Source organism: Zosterops lateralis, assembly GCF_965231275.1.
Source record: "Zosterops lateralis genome assembly, chromosome: 3".
NCBI classification, from domain to species: Eukaryota; Metazoa; Chordata; class Aves; order Passeriformes; family Zosteropidae; genus Zosterops; species Zosterops lateralis.
Window position 1 is genome coordinate 108741303 of NC_139764.1, and position 18538 is coordinate 108759840.

General features: G+C 35.8%; 2 protein-coding genes across 2 annotated transcripts in view; one reads left to right on the plus strand and one right to left on the minus strand.

Annotated features, from left to right (window-relative positions):
• RUNX2 (RUNX family transcription factor 2) overlaps window positions 1-18538 on the minus strand; it is a gene marked incomplete at both ends in the record, with an annotated part of 216112 nt that overhangs the window by 190214 nt on the left and 7360 nt on the right. The window lies entirely within an intron of this gene.
• The window catches only part of SUPT3H (SPT3 homolog, SAGA and STAGA complex component), a 255548-nt gene that overhangs the window by 13642 nt on the left and 223368 nt on the right, over window positions 1-18538 (plus strand). The window lies entirely within an intron of this gene.

Sequence of the window (18538 nt, forward strand, 5' to 3'; positions counted from 1 at the left end):
AGACTTATGTTGAGCAATTTGCAGCTATAGAGGGAGGTTTTTATCTCCTCTCAGTAAAATGCCTTGACTTCTCAAAGCTATTTTAACTATTTACTAAAATTCTAATTACTGTGATCTGAAGTTTTTTTTATTAGCTCTTGTGGTATGCTTCATACCAAAAAATCAAAATTAGATAGTATAAGGTTATTAGGATAAATTTTAATAGTGAAAGTACTGAAGAAAACAATGTTTTAATTCGGTTTAAGTCTTTCTGGTTATCTACTGTATTTACAGTAGTTAATATTAAAACAATAATATGCATTGCTATGATACCAAATTTATTATTGCTCCTAATTGATTGTGTCTTTCCAGACTGTGAAAATGTGTTCAGGGATTTCAAATGTTGTTCCTACTCAACTTCCTCCAGCTTGTAGCTCACACTCACCTCTGTTACACTTCTGTGTTGTGTTATTGTGCAATAGAGATATTATTAAATTTTTCATATTTGCTTTTTCATTATGAATATGTTGTTTATAATATATTTTTCCCTTTTTAAACATTGAACAAGTTATGAGAGAGACCTGTAAGAATTTGGGGCCAGTTCTTAAATCTTCATTTTATTAAGATTCTTTGAACCTGTCTCCCTGACTCTTGAGATATTTACATGATCCCTGTTACTAAAGCATTTGAATGGTTTTGTAATATTGTCAATAATATTTCCCATTTTAGACTGGGTAATAAAGAGTGGTTCTAGACCTCTGGTCACTCTGGTATCTAGAATGAACATACTGTTATTTCGGACTTGCAAACACTGCATGGTATTTTCTTTTCCTATATACAGCATGAGCTACAAAATCTACTATTTAGTACCTGTGGCAACCTTGCAAACTTGTCAATCAAATAAATTGTCTTTAGGGGTTTTATTTATTTAGGATTTCTCATCCATTCTGATGTGACAACATCTTAAGGAATATTGGTCTAAATTTTTGAATGTGCAATGATATAACAGGAAATGTGGTCTCTGAACTGATCTGTTCTCCCGTTGATGTATTTGGATAACCTCTGCTCACTTGAGTTGGGTTACAGTTTGTTCACCACTGAATCCTTGGAAAATTTCATGGATTTCTTCTAGTATCTGATGCTAAATTTGTTTTCTTATGCAGAAATGAAAATTCTGTTTGACAACAACAATGCTTATGTATGGTAAAATAATGTTTTCTTATCAGTTAGAAACTTCAGGGAACTTGTTGCTCAGTGCTGAGGAAATGCCCACTGCATGTAGCAATAAAGAAGTGCTGTGATTCAGGAGCTGTGCTTTGCTAGGCTGGTTTATGTTTGTGTGTTAATCCAGTTGTGAGTATCATAATCACCCAAATACTTCAAGTTACTCGCTAACTAAAAAAACCCAAAAAAACCCACAATATACATTTTGTGCCGTTTACACGACTGTTGAACATTTTACCTAAAGGGTTTCACTATGACTTAATAAGATAACTTTGAAATACATTCTCTGTCTGATTTTTAGATATTGTAAAAAATCTTTGCCGTTCTTGCTAGATGTTACGGTCAGCTGGCTGCTTGGTTTTTGATAAGCATCTACTTTTGTTATCCTAATCTTCAAAACACAAATGGCTTTTTACATCTCTTTGTGACAATGGGTTTTGTTGCTGCAAGTCCAGTTTACGTTTATTAAACTGCATCCTTGATTATTTTGTGGTTTTATTATTTTATTTTTTCTGTTACATCTAAATGTGTCAGCTGGACTCACCCTGTGAGGCAGATACAAATATGGGAACTGCCATGTCCCTCGTGCCAGGTTCAGTTCTTCCCCAGGAAAAAGAGTTTTTAGAGTGTTGGCTTTCCTATGTCTTAGGTTTCATGGAATGCTGAGCTCATGCAGACCTTGATTCTACTTGAAACAAGTAAATTATTATAGCGACTAAGAAGTTATGCTGAATAGACAGTCTAGATGATTTATTTTTAATAAAATGGTCCAGAATTTATCTAGCATGGAACGAGCATGTGCTTGAGCTGAATGTTACAAATTATTTATTATATCACACTATATGATGAGTATGGTAGTACTCTCACAATCCTGCTGTTACCTTATGGCTTCTTTTGGTTGTTTGTTTATCCATCTTAGCTTTGAAGTTGATCAGTGAAATCGTCTGACTTTGGATAGTTCGTTTGGCATGATGGTGGAAGAAAACATCAGTAATGACCTGGCTGAGGGAGCGCTTTGGTTAACCAAACTGTAATTTGGGACTGTAAAGAATTTCTCTATTCTGTCCCATACTTGTTTACCATATTTGAACCCAGAATTGTGCTGAGATTGCACTGTTTAAAAATAAATAACCAGTTGAGCCTACTGAGCTGAAACCCTTCCCTGCAAACACGTAGGGAGCGCTTTCCCGCTCGGGTAGAGATGACGAAGGGCAGTGGCAGCAGATGTGGTACGTGGTTATCAGATCATGTGTGGCTGTTCCTGTCTAACTCATTAAATACATGAGGCAAGAGTGGTATGAGATAGAAAACTAGGGGCTGAACGAAGTTTTCCTTTTATAGGTAGGATGGAATACAGGAAGGAAATTCATTAGAGAGAAATTACTACAGCTTTTTCTGATGCGGATGTGGTATTTTTAAGCTTTTAAAGGCAGAGTCTTTTCTTTGTACAGCACTTAGCTCAACAGGATTTTGCTGAGGACGCCTGATAGGGTTTGCAGAACTGGTAATAAAAGATGTAAGAGCTGAAATGGAGTGAGTTTCAAAAAAGCAATTTGAAAATTAATTTTTCAGGCTTCCACATTTTTGTACTGCGTTTAAAGTGTAGTTATTTTAGACCTCCCTTTTGTAATAGGGCAGTTTCATTTTACCTTTTAGTAGCAGAGTTCACTTGAAATACAACCTGAACTTGACCTTATTAGTGTCAAGCACTCTGAAATACACTCATTTTATCTCTTGCTTCTTTCTCTTTGTTGTTGCTGAGTGTCCTGTCCCTATTTATGAAAGAGCAAGAGGTGATGGAAGATCTTAATTAACATATGGAGTAGTACACACACATAGAGCAAAGAAATTGAGTGTCTGTGCAGACTTATGGAGGAAAATTTCTGTGATTAATTTCAAAGTTACATTTGTACTTGGTCTGAAAAAGAAACACTAGAAGGATGTTTTTATGAGGGAAGACTGGAGATATTAATCTGAGTAACAGCTTTTTCTATAAACAAAATTAGCTGAAGTTGAGCTTTAGTCTGGGTTATGTGTGTCTTGTGTTTCTGCTCTACTAGTACTTTATTTTTCTCTTGTCAGTTCAAAGTTAATGTAAGTTTTGCAGTTCATTTGTGAAATCAGTTTTGCTAAGTATGAGAACAGTTTCTCTAAGTTTACTGTGTCTTCAGTTCTACTCAGTTTGCTCTGAATTGCATACAGCTTCTCAAGCTTCCTGTGTTTGAAATTTTGTTTTGAATTGAAATATTTTAAGATATATGGTTCCAGGATTTTGAGCTTAGATTCCTGAAACTTTCTGGTTTCAGGTTTTGACAGGTTGCTTTAAGGTATCATGTAGTACCTAAGTAAAAGATTATAAAATTTGGAAACGATTTACCCTACTTGAGTGAAGACATATATGTTGTAACCAAATACTGATTATGCCATAAATTAATATGATAATTAAATTCAGCATTTTATAAGCTTTTTTATTTCCCCAGTGTGATAAATTGTAATACTTAGTTCTAGCAGACTGAACCTGAAAATCCAGTTTAGCTTTAGCTGTGACCATAAGTGGCAGTTGCTGCTGAGGTCTTTAAACTGCAGCTTCTTGTATCATTTACGATCTGTTTGTTTTGGTCACATTTAATTTGACACTACAGGTTGTATGTGTTGGTGTGCAATATTGTTACAGGACATTATTCATCTGTAGAGAACAGCAGCAAAGTGGACATTATAGCTGTGGTTGGCTTTTTCATTCTTCTGAAGTCATTCTGCCCCATGGAATTGCTTCCAGTTGGATTAGGTAATTAATTGAAAATGTACAGTTTGGATGTCCTTAGGTGACCAGAGTTAGGAGAAGGAAATTGCTGGTTGCTCTGTGTCCTAGGTGGCTAACTCTGAGCAACTTCATCCTCTAGGAGCTATTTCTGGCTGATTCAGCTCTCAGCTTTGTGGCATTGGAGGCCACTGCTTGTCTTTTTAATTATGTATTTTTTTTCTTTTTTCCTGAAGCACAATAGCTGTATTATTCTCCTCAGGTTTTGCTGGAGTGGCGCTGAAGTCTGTCCCCCTGGTACGTGCCTGTCTCTTCGGAGGTGCCTGACAGCCCTGAGCAGTTACAGAAATGTGCTTGTTTTTCTATATCATTGTGAGTTCAACATAGTAATTTAGGCTATGACGTTCTCCCTAAATTGGTCAGGAAGGTGATTCGTTTATCCAACAATCCCGCACTGGCTCTGAGACTTACAATGAACCAGCTGAGTAATGGTAGATGGAATATTTATCCTCCTGCATAGATTCTAGGACTTTGAGTGCATAACACCATCAATTTTTTAAAGTGTAAATGTATAAATAGCTTTATTGTACTCTTAATTTTCATCAGGTTAATCTTACTCTATTATTTGACTTTTTTACATGTGTAAGAGATGTATAGAATCTATATAATATACTACGTATTAAATGTCACTGTCTCCTTATATTCTGAAGTTTAATTTTAAATGCCATAGACCAGTATTTGATCTTTTCATGTGTTTCTACAGGATCTTTTTTAATGACACATGAAGGCATTGCAGTGATTACAAAGGAACCCACCTTACCCTCCACAGCTCCCAGGGCTGTGAAGTGACTGAATAGTGTTTCTTTTAGTTTGACTCTAGAAATGGTCAATAATAGTTTCACAGTTGTGATAGAAGTGGATGACAGACATGGCAGTAAGGACAGTGGCAAAGTGAGAAGTGGGCGGAGAAAGGACAAGAAAGAGGATGGTCTAATGATATGTGCTAGTTTATTATACAAAATAATATTGGCTGTTTCTTTAAGATCTAATGATGACCTGGTTCAGACTTAAGATCTAATGATGACCTGGATTTAGTTTTAAAAAACACTACCATGGACATGTAGTTTGTGATTAAAGCTCTTTTTGCTTTAAAGCTCTTTTTGCTTTTCTAGAAAATGCTGAGTAAACAACTTATTTGCTCTCTTAACTTGGTGACTTCTTTTGCTTCTTCACTTTTCAGACAGAAAGCTCTAAGGACTTTCTGGTGTTAAAAAGCAGCAGCTTCTGACCTAATGTACCCTTCTGTGAACGATAATGTTTCTTTGTTACTTATTTTTAGCTCAGATTGTTTTTCTCCCCTTTCCCCCAACATGATTTGTACAACCTTTAGAAAATTGAGTAGTTGTGGTTTTGAATCATCCTCCTTTTCTAGACTGAATGAGTATTTCTGAAGAAGCACAGGATTGCTTGTGAGTGGGCCTTTTTCTTACTTAAAAAGGCAACAGCCATGACAGTTTTACCCCCTGAAAAAAGCAGAAAATCTGTAGACCCTTAATAGACTGCATTGTGACCCTGGAAAGGACAGTGTGTTAAGTACTTATTTAATTTTGTACCAATGGTATATTGCTAGCAGATGTCCTTTGTTTTGTTTTTACTATGATTCAGAGCCATTTGGATAAAACATTTTGAGGGAGTATATTTTGGTCCTGAAATAAAGCATGACTATCCATTTAGAAACTACAGTAATACTTCATTGTGTATCAGTCTATATTTGACTCCTTGTTTGGGTATAAAGCCTTTAGAATATCAAGTACAAGTCTAAGTACTGTTATCTTGCTGTGCTTTACCAAAAGCACAGCAAGATAGCATGAACAGCTGATGTGTAAATAGTGATTAAAAAAAAGCCTTACAGGAATAAACTTGAATTCCACAGAGTATAAATAAATGTTTGGCTGTTTTAAGTGCGGGAGAAAACTAATGGTTTTTATGGCAAATTCTATTTTTTCTATTAAAGTAGTTAATGCTTTTGTATTATAAAAGATCCCTGTTAATTCTGCAAATAAAGTCGCTCCCTTCTAAACTAATCTTGTAGCTCATATATTCTGAATTACTCGCAGGAAATCGAGAACTTGAGGGGTCAGCCTGTGCTGCTTTGTGTGCTTATACTGTGTGGATTTTCATTTAAATGGGTACCTACACACTTATTCCCAATGTTCTGCCAGTATTCCTGTGCCGCTTAAATAATAATCCCATCAGATGGAATCATAGCAAAATTAAGGTTGGAAGGGATGTCTGGAGGTCATTTGGTCTCTTTGCTCCACAACTATGTGAGAAAAATGCACTTTTATTTTATAGTCTACCTGGTTTAACTGCTATAGCTACAGTAGTAGATTTCTTTTTCCAATATAGCCAAACTACTGTAATTATTCTAGAAATACTTTTAAATGTAGACTAGACTTTAATAATAAGCAGTGTCTAAAATTACTAAATAAAATTAGATTTTGATTTTCTGGAAAGACCTATTCACTAGCCAAGTTAAGAGGAGAAAATACATAGTCTTTATGGAAGGTATGTATCAATGTGGTTTAATATGTGACTCCCATACCTATGACTACTTTTTCTGTCATACTGCAAAGTTTCTGCTATTATGTATTTAAAAATGTAGACATTGGAATAATTCTGCATATTTCCCTGAAAAAATATGATGTGATTTATCATACACTCCCCACAAATGCTCTGTTTCTAATTTTTTTGAGAACCTGCACAAAAGAAGGGATAATTATTATTGTACAGACGTGCTTCTCAGTTATGATAAAATGCTTTGTGTTACTGTCAAAACCAGAGTATGTTTTATATGGCCACAATTGTGCTAAAGGTTACTATGAAAGATTTTTTTAGAATAAGGAGTTTGAGCAAACCTGGACGCTTGTTAAAGTATTGGAAAGGATGAAAAAAATATCCTTCTATTCCTCTCTTCTTTTAGGAAAACAAAGTATTCATGTTTTCTTTAAAATAAATTTTGTCTATTTCCCTCACTGCATGTGTATATATAGGCTTATATGCAAGCATAACATTTTGCTGACTTCCAGTTCATATGATCTACTTGACTATCTGGGAGGAAACATGGGAATAAATACATTAGGGGACAGGGTGATCTGTGGAAATACAAATTTTCTTAACATCTTTCTTCTCCTCTACTACTTAGTAACTTCCAGTTGAATGTGTATGTGTATAGTTGGCAGATTCACTACAATCAGATCTTTCTCCTACATTTTATCTTAATAATTTGGTAAGGCAGTTCAATCAATAGCAATGGAGGCAGACAAATAACTTTGTCTCTTTATTTAGAGTCTCAGTAATTCCAATTTTGCTTTTGATAGGTCAGTTGTAGAAATCAACATCTGTAAGTCTGAAACCCTTAATACAAATAATGCCATTAAATTTAGCTGTATGTAAGTTTGCTTTAAAAACTGCACAGGTATAAATGCTGATTGTCATTGAACGGGATGTATTAGGAGAGTTGCTGAATATTTTTTTGGTCCTGGACTAGGCCCTTCTAGGTCTGTTTGTGCCGACTGTGATGGAATTACAAGGAAATAGCCCTATGCAGTGAAAACTGAAAATCTACTCAACTGAAGCAGCTTTAATACAAGTTAAACAGGGCTCGATGCATATCTGGTGACTTTAAGAGAAAGGCTCTGTAGAGGTTGGCAAACTTCTGTATTCTCTGTTTCCCTGTTAAATGCCAGTTTTATTCCTTCAAGAATGAAACTCTCTCTTTTGGAAAGCAATATATTAAAACAAGCTCTGCCTGTGAGTTTGCACTGGCAGGATCTCCCACTCTGCCTGCCCAGGTACATTCACATACTGCTGCAGTTGTGTGCCCAGCGCTGACTTTAAAGTGACAACTCGGTGTCTGTTGTGTCCTGTTATGGTTCAGATGACTGAAAAGATAAGTGATCAAGTTATGGAAGGAGAGATGAAACTCTAGGGGTTCTTTCTAATGAATTATAGAATTATTTTTGAAAAAGCAGTGCAGTGTTTGAATAATCAAGTCAAGTATTTTTCTGGAGCCAGGATTGCGATGGTAATATTTATCTTTGAATTCTTAAGACAGATAAAAATCAAAAGCCCCAACCACCAGCTATTTTTCTTTAATGTTTAGATTAATCCAGAAAAATAGACCAAAATTTTGAAAATGACTTATTTAAACACAGATTGATTGAACTGTTTAAGGGGCATTTAATTTCTTTTGCAAAAAGACTTTTCTCTGTATAGCAACATACAGTTTCAGGGAAAGTTATTAATTGATTTATCATTATGATCCTTTTGAAACAGAAAAGTCGTAACACTATTTTGTCAATTGCAAATTAAGGCCCTGGGCAGAAACCTCTGGACATAATTTAGTTTTAAATGGAGCCCTTTGTCTTCTCATCTGTTTTAATAAAGCTTTTCTAGTCTGATTGAAGTAGGTGATAGTGAAATGTGTTTGCTATCTGTAAGGATGTCTGATTTTTCTGTTGGCAGTGCTGTTTCCTCCGTTCACACACAAGTGAAGATAGTTGTCTTAATAAAAATAAAGTAGGAATTAGGCTTTTTTTTTTCAATGATCCTTTGCTACATGTGAGCTTGCCATGTGGCTTTCCATGTGTGCCACATGTTTCTTGTATAAGCATCTACTATTAAAGACAAGTGTTGGTAGCTCTATCACTAACAGTTCACATGCCCTACACTGAAAAGCCAACATCCTCTCCAGCTGATGAGAGCTGTTGCTGCTATTTTGGTAATCTTTTGTTGCTTTAAATGTGGGGTGATGAAAGCATGAAGAACAGCTGCTGCTACTTTAATCCTATAAGAGAGGTAATATTCATGTGTTTTTATTTGTGGTCGGTGAAAGACTCATTTCTTTCTTGTTGAAACTGAAAACAAAGTTGTTTGGGATATTTCAGTGCTGATTGTAGGAATATAGCTGCCACTCCTGGAGTTGAGAAATTCAAAGTAGTCCACCTATTATAGTCAGGGGTGGAGAAAAATTTATTGCAGTGAGTTTTAAACTTCAAAAAGCTTTCAGTGTGTTTGTACCAAAGGAATAAGTGTCAGCACACTTTTAAACCTCCGTAGTTCAGGTTTTGCCTGGTACAGAAGTTACAATTTAAATTACTGAAGTAATTCTGATATGCTTGCTTGTAATTTGTGTAACAACGTCTGTATGTAATCTTTATTTTTTGCCAAATATAAAGGTGAAACATTATTTTCATAAGGGTAATGATGAGTTTCACTAGTCTCAGGTCTGGTCTCTTGAGACTATTGGTAGAAGGAACTCTGTGATTATATCTTCTTAACCTTAGGACTTGGCATGATCAGTCTTGGACTAAGAATTTGAATTACTTCTTCTATGTCTTGATCAGGACCTTTAACCTTAAGTCACTCACTCGATTTATCATCTAAAGTAAGTTGGCTTAAATTCAAATCTACTTAGAGAGAAAACAGTTTACCTGTAAAGGTGTCAGTTTTCAGAAATCTGAGCTACTTTGTGAAAATTTATAAGGCATAGTCCTTTACCAAAGATGAAGCACACTTTTTTAGGAGTTTTTAAATTTATTTGAACCAGAACACACCTCTTTGCAGCAACAACCACTAGTTGAGTCTTGTAGCCATTTTTGATGTCTGACTGCAAAAAACCTCCAGCCATAAACATGACTTACCTAGTTAGTTAAACTGGCAGTTCAGTTTTTACATTACTGAAGCAAGACTGAACCTACCAAGTAATTCAGCTGAGGTTTTGAATTTTTTTTTTTAGTCATGTGTTACGTTTAAAAAACAAACAAGCAAAAATTTATCCTTCCTTGTCCTTTTTGTTTGTGGAATCAGCATTTATGAGCTCTAAAACTTGACTGAAGTTATCTTGCAGACATTTAAATATTACTCTCAACAAGTAAAAAAAATAATAGTGGAACTGATTCCTATTCTTGCTTGATTTGTTTGAAAACTAATGGTTCAACTCAAACTTGGGTCTTTTCCAACCTAAATGATTCTGTGATTCTATGGCTTTTTTTTTGTTGCAATTGCAAATTAAAAAGGAGTTGTTACCAAATTCAGTAATAGAAACTGGAAGCATTTTATATGTACTTTGCATGGTGAGAACACTATGAGCAGATTATTTGGATTATTTCAGAGTTTGAAAAGGATATTAGCACTGACTTTGCTGGGAATGAGATACAAATAACTGTGTATTTACTTAAGCATTTTGCTGCATTAAGGCCTTTTTCTTTATAAATAAAACCTGTCACTGAAGCCTAGAGATAACAAGACACATACTTGTTATTGCCACATTTTGGCATGCAGATAGATTGCCTGTAGATAAACTGGGATGTGAACTTGTACTGTGTTGTTCATGTGTCATATTTGGATTTATACCTGCTTTTTTCCATACTAAATGGAAAGTTGTTAATTCCTTTTTCATTCAAGGATATTATAACCATTGGAAGAATAAATGTGTGGCGTGCACCTGAGCACATCCTTCACAGCAGCTTGAGTCACTGCAAGATTTCCATCTTGCATTTTCATGTGGGAAGTTAATTATGTACCAAAGCCCTTACCTTTATCAGTGAGTGTTACATGTTAGTCACTGAATACAAGTGGTGTAGGACTTGGTAGGAGCTAAAAGAATCCACTTATTCCTGTCCAAGTCACTGAGGCAGAATTCTGTATTACTGAACCTTCCTGACAGCCAGCTGTCTCATCTGCTCCAAAATCTCTAGTGGAGGAGATTTTTTGGAAATCTCCTCTTTGTATCTCCAGAGAAATGACTATGAAAAACTGACTTTGTGTTGTACAAGACTGTAAACAGAGTAGGACCAGTGAGTGACTCTGGATATAATGTAAAAATAGATTGGATGTGGAGAATGTGTTTTATCACTTCTTAATATTTGAGAAAGAAAAAAATATCTGAAGACACAAACAGGCTTTAGAAGATACATAGGTGGAGTTCACACCTAACAGGCACCCAGATAATCCAAGCTGGGAGTGTCTATTGTGGCATACAGGCCATAGCTGAAATCTGCCGTGGAATACTGAACTCCTTTGCTTCTGATTTGTTTTTGTCTTTTACCGCAATACTGAGGAAGGAAGAGTTGGTCACTGTTCACTTTACGGTGACTTATTCAGTTCCTTCAACTCTTTCACATTGATCGTGTTTTCTAAAACTGTTACTAACGTCTTCTCTGCCAAAAATTCTGTGTTTTGGAATTTTCCACCCCCTCCCCCCACCTTCTCCCTTGAAAGGTGGTGTCCAGCAGGAAAAAAAAAAGTTAAAAAGTTGTTTTTGAGCTCTCATCATTGAGATAGGCAGAAACTGTCTACTTATTTCTGTATATGGCAGGCCTGATAGTAGCTGTGAGAATGAACTGAGCACTTGCCACCAGTGTGATATGTAATTATTCTTAATTACTCAATTTTAATTATCTTTTCACCTTGCTACACTGCATCTTCATGAGTTGACTATTTCAGCCTGTTCAATCTCAGGTCTGGCAGTGGTTTCAGTGAGGACTGTTGGTGTATGAGGACCAGGTGCAGGACAATACCATGCATACCATGTAAGCTCTGCTTTTCAGAAACTGGCTGAGAAAGAACTCAGTAGTCAACTTTTTTTGTTCAGAATCCTGTATGGTGCTATTGCTATAACCAAAGCAGTTGGTGAGTTTTTTAAATACTTTGAATTTTTTTCATATTTAGTTGCAGCCGAAACCAATTTTCTAGTTGAAATACCTTTAAGTTCCAACCCAAAATAGTGAACAGCTATATTTGGTGATGGCACAGTTGTTAGCATTGCTTTTTTCAGATTTAAAATATGCTTACACGAAGAAAATGGAAGCATTTTGCTGACAATATTTGCTAAGCATTTTCCCAGCAAGAACCAAAATTACCAAGTCCTGATGTTGTGAGTCATAAGTATGACTATTTAATATTTATTTTTTTTTTAGAACTATCTTCTCAATTATACATCAAAATAAGTTGACCTTGGAGACAGCTTTACTTTGGGCTAGAACAAACACATACTCAGCAAGGCTGAACTGATGATGCTGCTTATAAACATTCTGCTATTGTGACTGATCTGTGTTGTCTTAGAAAGGTCACACCTATGGATCAGTATTTTGTGGTAGGCACTGAACAAATGTATGACAAAACCATAATCTTCAGAACTCCTGTAAAAGAAGTGAGGAATTAAGGGTTTGTTCTTAATATGTCTAGAATTTTCAGGTGGCTCTGACTTCACCGTGGGACCAGGACCTTTAAAGGCATACCAGATAACCATTGCCATGTGAAAATCAGACAGTTGCAAATTTTTTAGTAAGGTGATCATATTCTTTTTGATGATTTTTGAAAGTAGAAGAATCAGCTTTATGATCATCATAATTGCTTCAAGAGAGGTTGGAATCACCTTCTTGTGGGAGCTATGCCCTGTTCTATCAGAAAATAGATGAGATAGTGGGACTGTAGACAAGTGTGATGATGCTGAGAAGACCAATAGCCAAGAACTGGCATTTGAAAATGGGACCAGACTTATGCTTCTTATTTTCAAGACCTGAGGCTGAGAAGATGAGAAGTATGAGAGATGAATGGTGGAGTGCTAAGTTTGCCGGAGTCAAATAGTTGGCTGTGAAGTAGCATTCTCCTACTACTTTTAACCATTACAAAATGTGTGAGAATTTTTAAGCCAAAAAATTTACAGGGAAATGTGAAAGAATCATTAGAATTGCCATGAAAACAAGCTGTGTTACGTGAATTGCACATTGCCAAATTGTGTGCATTGCCTGAGCCTTAGTGCTCCTGCCACCCTGAGCCTCTGTGCATGTTTTCAAGGACAAGTATTTTCTGGTGCTCCTCTCTTTGATGCCTAATCGCAGTCTAAACTAGCTTTTCCTGTGTGTACAGTTTTCCTGCTGGAGTCCCTTATAAAACAATCTTGCAAAATGCGTTCCCAGAGGCTGCTGTCTCCTGACTTTGTTTTCCCTTATTCCAAACACTGAAATCAAGTTAGAGGTTCCTGAAGTATCACAGTTGCTTCTCTAATAGCATGCAGACTGGACTAGTCAAGTTTGCTGCTTTTTACAGACGTATGTATGGATATAGGCTTGTGTATATATAAATCTGTAATGAAGTGCAAATCTGGAGGCAATTTTTCTGTGGCAGACCTGTGTAGACAGAGTTCCTGAGAGAGCTGCCACGGAGGGCAGCGCTCCTGAGGTGAACGTGCACAAATTCTGTTCCATTGGAACGGAGCAAAAGGTTCCCTACGTGAGTTCTTGGAAAAGCTGTGGATCTCCCCTGCTAGGACATTTGTTAGCAGTCAGGAAAGGGAAGAGTTTACAGGTTAAGAGCATGAAGTAAGTTTTCCACCATCTGACCTTTCGCACATGCTAGCACAGAGCAGCTTTTCTGTAGCATCAAAAGATGTTATTGTTTGTCAGAATAACTCTGCTAATAAACCCTCTTGTACAAATGTATCTATTATGTTATGAAGTGTGCTACTATAAGCAGTTGTATTGGTGTAACTGCAATTATCTAAGGCCTTCTTCCATCATCACTGTAAAAACTGACATTTCTAACATACTCTGCTGCTTTTCAGTATTACCTGAGTCCATCTTTAAGGTGCACCATAAAAGCAAGTGACAAGAGTTCTGTAAGGTGCCAGTGGAAGAGGGATACATCTCTGCGCACCAGGCAGTTAGTCACAAAGATGCTGGAATGTGTATCATCCAACTTTTATTATTATTATTCTAGAATCTCTAAGTTTTAGTGTTTTCCTCTTGCTCCAGGAACTGTCATTCCACATGTAATAAAGCTGAAATCAAGTAAGTGTGATCTGACATGCAGCAATGAACTTTCTGGGATCTGGTCTGGAGTTATTATTTATTTATGGATATTGTCCCTGGTCTGTGTGTGGTAACTGAATGCTCTCAGGCTGTGGTAACACAAAGCAAACTGAGTTTGTATGAATGCAGGCACTTCCCTGGTCACGTTCATCATGTGTACCATGAATGAAGGTAGAACTACTCTGCCCTTGGAGAAATCACTGCTGCACCTCACATTAAAGGCTTGATTTCATCTGGTTAAGGAAGTGCAGGGTTCATGCCAGGGGATATTTTATGTGTGGTTGTTGTGTGTTTTGGATACGGGTTAGTCTTTAGAATAATTCTTAGAAAAAATGAATGAAGAAAGAAACAGCGATGTGAAACGTGGCTGTCAATTGGTGATGTAACAATCAAAAGCCAAACTCTTACTGCAAAAAGACAAAACCAATCTTTGAGAATTGGCAGATACATGTTTTTTTCCATATGCCATATATGTTAATTGTAGTTCACAGCTTTGATGTACTATTTTGTCCACCTTGTATGTAGATAGGCACTTATCTCATGAAGGAATTTTTTTTCTTTCTTTGTAGGATTGATTCATATTTCTTTGTAGATGAGAGAGAATATCAGTGATGTCTAGACATTGCTGTTTCCAGAAAAAATGTAGAACTAAATCTTCCTAAGCTTGGTGATTTGTGTTACAGCATATTGCCTGCTGAAACTATGCCTAGCTGGGGTTGTTGCTGTTGTGAAGAATAACATACTAGAATTTCATGCTAGGAGCTATTTCTGTTTGTTTCTGCTTGAGTTTTGTTTTTATTTTTCTTTTTTTTAGGCAAACACCTCTCACATAATTTTCCTTATAAGAAGTGTAATAAATGTGTTTTGTAACCTAAATGTATTTGCGCTTCAGTCACTGTATTCACTTCTGCTTTACACTGAAGTTTACCATAATGAGCAGCTCGGAACAGTTTACTTTCTGAAAAACAAGTGACTCCTGGTAATGCTCAAGTGTGGTTTGTAACATTCCTAAACCAGCAAATACTAAAATACACTGGTTTTTTTTCAACCTGAGTTTCAAAATAATAGAATATGAATCTGGCATTGAGAAATACTGGTTTGAAATGTGTATGAAATAGATTTCTGATGAAGGGGGAATTTGAGAATACTTCTTTAAGAATTCTGGTGAGATACACAAACCACCTTCTGTAAGCTCTCTGAACATAACTAACATGCTGCTCAGTTTATTCAAAAAGGACTGTAAATTCTGGAAGTTTTAACTTGATATGTTTGCAGGTAACATGATTGATGTGTAACTCTAGAATGAAAGGAGTATTTAGAGTCTTGGCTATCAGTTCACCAGTTCTTATTCCTTAAACAAAGACAGGTCAGATAGTAGTCTTGTCCTCTGTAAGTGTTAATTTCTGTCTTCATCCTATGAACACAGACATATGTAAACTCAGAAAATATTCTAACTCTTAAATGTCTATCGATTACTAAATTGGGAAAAACAGAATAGTGGAGGGGGGCTAGCCTATGTCACAAGTTGTTTTTTTTCATAGCTTCTCAGAGGTATATCATATTATAAATGCATTAGAAATGTTTTGCTCTGAGGATATGTAGCATTCCTATAAAGGTTAAATCAATAAAAATGATTTGGCCACATTCCTAAGCATGGCTAGAACAGGTAGCCCGTTGTTTAAGGTACCCTTGAATTTCTGGATCAGATTATTATGGTGCAGCAAAAAGGCTTACTAAAGGCTTCTTACTGTCTGCAGACGTTCTGTGTTTCTATGTGAAGATATCGTCAGCCTAAAAAAACCTGCAGATTTTCTTTGCTACTGAAAAAAAGAGCATTTTTTTTAATGTGTAGAGGTCTCAAATGTTGTGCTGTGTGTGCTGTAAGTTTTAAAGGAAGTTTTGCAACAAGAAGGGGTGAAGACACATCAGTAATTGGTAACAACCAGGTATGTAAAGAAGAGAAAGAGACATCTTTTAAATCAATGCTAAGACTAGTAAAATTGCTGCCCATTTAAGTGTCTTTATTAGTTTAGATTATTCTTCTTTTATGCATATCTACTGAAGGGGAATAGCCATTATATGATGTATATTTACTGTATCTAGTCAGTTCAGTAACCAAGTAAGATTATGGAATGTAATGGTAGAAGACTTCAAACAACTATTACTTCAAATTTGTCTAACTTTATACAAAACGTGATAAAAATTTAGTAGCTATTAAATAGTGTTTATTCCATACATCTGGTTGATTTAGTAGACAGAGCTGAAGTGTGACAGTGGACTGTTTTAATAGATTTAGTGCATTTTAAAATCTTACAGGCTTGTTGAAGAGCTACTGTATATTATTGTTACAGGGCAGATTTGTGTCTTACGGTGAGTGCATGTGCTATGCATCTATGCTTCTGACATTTTTATATAGTTTTTATGGAGCACAAGCTTATTGTAAGAACATGTCACTAAGATTAGAGTTCAGATTCTTATGGGTATTTTAAATTTATTTCTCTCACTCTCACAGTGCCCTTTAAAGAATGCTGGGGCTAAAAACCAGTGCCTTTTTATCTTTATTTCTTCCTTTTTAATTCTTTTTACGTGTGAGAGAGATTATACTATTTTTGAATTCTATCATAAAACGTGAAATCGTGAGGAGTGAGTCTGACGATAAAGCACAGAGCCCACGCCACTGGTAACTGGGACTTTGTCTCAAGATGTTTTTCAGTTGTGAAAATTTGATCAGCGAATTAACCGCACATCCGGCTACACACATCTTTGATCGGAATTGGAACATTCCAGCTTGTGTGTGTGTCTATGTGAGCTCTCTCCCTCCAGTAGGTTTTACACATGTGCACTACACATGTGCCCTCAAATTAGTTAGTCAATTAATATTATAATTCAAAGTAATAAAATTGCACTTTTTCAAGCCTTTGTTTTGTACCTAATGAGTATTATTATTATAATTTATCTTTTTATCTGGGTAGGCTCAAGTCTTCATTTATTTTAAGATGGATTAATACACAGGTAGCTCAGCTGTAATTAAGATTTTGCTTTTGCTTTTAAAGGTAATATTAAAATTTTCCTTTAATGAACATAGAACTCCAGATTATTACAAGGTCATGACTGAGTTAATTGCCAACCAGAATAACAGAGCTTGATTTTATGTCCTATTCCTGAAACACTCTGAAATTAAAAGTTATTCTAGCATCTGCATATGCAATACACAGTGGTGCACTAGAACGAAACTATTCTAGCTCCAGTATGAAAATGATTTGCACTGTGGAAGATAACTTTCTTCCCATTTGATGCTAAATTATTTTTTTTTTTTGTTACTTAGATGTTATTTTTTTATCCAGAAATGACTGCACTTTTTCTGAATGTTGATTTCTTTAATAAATATCAGTATAAAGAGTGCAACTTCTGAATTTGTTTTAGTGTTTCTGTTTATGCCATTTAATAAAAAAGAGAGGAAATAAAAATATACTGAATAGCAAAAAAAATACAGCACTTAGTTTTGAATTGCAGAGTTGGATGTAAGAGGGGTGGGAAGGAAGCAAAGTGAATGCCCTTTTTGCAGAAAATCCTTTTGGGAAAAGAGAACATTTTTACTGGTGTACACTAAGGTACGGCGCCTAAGTAAATAGTTGCTGCTTTCTGGTCCCGTCAGTTTTAAATAAACCGTTCATTGTTATGGCTTGGTTATTCCACAAACACCAATCAGAATTAAACTTTGATACCACTGATTGGAAAAATGCAGATGATGAACTCTCTTAGTGTGAATTTATATGGATGGTCTTACTTAGAGGAAATAAATTTTGCAGATTGTGCTAGGAAGTAAATACACTGCGGGCTGGAAGTGCTCTGTCACAAAGCTGCTCCTGTGCTCGGGGATTGTACAATAGCTGGTAGAATTAATTTATCTTTTTAATACTGAGGCACTAAGCTAGACAAGACGGTCCCTTCAGTGTTACAGAGAAAATGTGACACTTCTTTTTTTTTTTTCTTAAAAGCTTTCTGTTTAAAGGTGAATAGATGATGCATTTGGGTGAAAGTTACTCCTGGAATTTATACAGAAAATCCTGCAAGGACATAAATATCACGGCAGTTCAGTGTTATGGCTCACTGGAAAGGCTTTTGGAAACATTTTAAATTAAAATAGCAAATTCTGACACCATGGTCCTCAGGTTTTTTTTGGTTTTTTTTAAGTCATATCTTAAAATGTCTTTTAATTTCCATTGAGTCCTGTTTAATTAACATAAAATTATCTTGCTGATTCTACATGAAGGTTTGTGCTCCTAGTAAATTATAAATGTATTGTATTAATACAAAAATACAGTTGTGGATGATTATCAGATTATTAGATGACGAACAGATGATTATCTGTTCTCTCAGCAGAACAATTCTGTGTTTGTATTGGGGATCTTTCCATGTCAGTGTGGTTGTGCTTTTTTTTTTTTTTGTGAGCCCCTTCAGTGGAGATATATTGCACTGTGTCAAAAACACCAGCTGACCTACAAATAAGACTATTTTGGCTAAAATGTGTTTTCACATTGGAAGTTGAGGTGAGTTAAAATTGGCCAGTCTGATGCCCACAAAAGCAGTTTCTCTCACCATAGGGCTCTGGGAAGGAGCAAGAAGGTACAAAGGGACTGACTCCTGACGTGCCTCTCTCATAAATTTTACCAAGTATTCTAAACCCAGTACTTCTGGCATC